Genomic DNA, 2,274 nt, shown 5'->3' with positions numbered 1-2,274 from the left:
ATTAGAATGCAATTTGTGGTAATTCGTACGCTCGCCTGAGGTAAAGACAGCAAAAATTACGTTTGGCAGTAGTGTCGGATTTTCCAAGAGATGGCACTTCAATAAGTTAGATAAGGACATTCCACGTGTTTGAGCGAGACAGAAGATATTGTAAGAAGTTAATTCATTTAGAGATACCACTGACACTGAAGAGTCTGCTTTATCGACCTCGTACAAATTTTTCCGACTTTCCAGCATCGCCTTAACAAGAAGTAGGGATCATTTGAACACCATCTTCAAACTCGACAACAAAATATAATTCTTCCTTGATAATTCAAAGAAGAAAGATCGATATACGTCGTAAATTATGTATGCAGTAATGAAAAAACTGCAAACTTATTATTGTCTAATGGTAGTTCAACATATTTTGTCTTAATAATTTCTATTGGTCATATCTTCAATTCTGATAAGATATATACATTAAATATACCTATAAGAGATGAAAGACAAAGATTATCATATAAATTCTCTTTATAACAAAATTGATTGCCAATAATGATTGATGTTGAGTTCTTTATGATAAACTATATTTTTTACTTCAACAATGCTGCCATCTAGCTGCTAAACCACAACAATTATCTGCCAATGTATCAATGCGTATAGTTGTATTTGAGCATCTTATTATTTTATACTGCGGAATACAACAATTATTTATTAAGAGGAATCTTCAATAGGAATAGATTTAAAGTCTATATTAAAATCTGATAATTTTAGTTCAAGACAATTTTCTGTTTCGTTAATATTACATACTTCGTTCATATTCAATGTATTTCTGAACAATTTGTTGTAGTGGTTTATCATGCTTTTTTAATAACTTTTTTAACGTTTGTAAATAATTTTCATATTTGAAAGAACTAAAACCATCTAATTGGCCAAACTTTTTAACATCTTGTACCAAATGAATCAGTCCATATATGTACATTGTGAGAAATATTGTGGATACCATTTTATCATATAACAAAGCAAATACAAAATATTGAAGCAATTCTTGGGCATAATCTATGCTATGTTAAAACAGCGAGCATGAAATTCTAATTGTCACATATAAAGTTAAAAATATGATCATATAAATTTTTTTGAAGAAACGGTTTTAAACCTACAAGACCAATATACAGGGTGTCCCAAAACTCGCGGATTTCCTTTTAAGTGCGGATTCTTTAGAATATTCTAAGACGAAAATCCTAATATGAAAATGTCGAGACTATAATAGTTTTTAAATTAGTAGCGATTAAAGTAGGCTAATCACAGAGCTGAAATTTCGCGCGCTCAGGCATGATGATATGACAAATGCTAGAGGTGCTACGAGAGCTCTCTTAACAACACCGAGATTATCATTATTTTTCCTAAGAAATTACTTTTTCTTTTATACGAAATCTATTTGTACACTAAATAATTAATAATACAATTACGATCGATATTACGTCAACTGTCAAAATGAATTTATAACCATTTGTTCATTTACCTCGTATGCTGAATATTTTTATAATACCGATTTTTTTGGGCAAAAAATTCTATTTAGCGACTAATCATATTTCGCATACACGTGAAAAGGATCATTTAATTTCCACAATTTGCGTATTTGAAGCAATGAAAAAATCTTGGAATTTATAATAATATCAAACATTATCAACATCGATTTAGTATACAATTATAAACAGGTATTCGATTTAATAGTAATTTCATTTTTGTACTGTTCTCTTTAAAATAATATTACAAGCATACACGTGTGCAAATAATACTTTTAATATAAAATTTCGGATAAGCTTTTTCGAAATACTTGTAAAGCTTGATAGTGCAACATACAATAATTTTTTAATAAATAAGTTATTATCAGAGTTATTGGAGAATGTACCTTTAAATATACGACAATAAATGATTTTTCAATAAAATGGGGCACTATCGCACAATGCGCAACACGTACGTCAACATTAAATGAAAAATTTTCAGCGAGGTTTTAGTTTTGCTCTGAATTATCGTCAATAAATTAAAACAATTTAATCAATATTGGACTTTGTTAATGAATTGCAAGTTGATTGATCGGAATGGTCACATAAGTTAGCCAGCGCGATTCCAAAATTTAACTCCGTTATTTTTTATGGGGTCACATAAATGAATACATTTACAGAATTCAAATTAAAATCGCGTACAACTGGAAGGCAGAATTATCAAAGCCACTGCATCTATAACACACGATATGATAATTAGAATAACGAGCAATGAATTTGCAATAACGAG

The sequence above is a fragment of the Wasmannia auropunctata genome, unplaced genomic scaffold (assembly GCF_000956235.1).
Source record: "Wasmannia auropunctata unplaced genomic scaffold, wasmannia.A_1.0 LD336101.1, whole genome shotgun sequence".
Lineage (NCBI taxonomy): Eukaryota > Metazoa > Arthropoda > Insecta > Hymenoptera > Formicidae > Wasmannia > Wasmannia auropunctata.
This window is presented reverse-complemented; position numbering follows the sequence as displayed.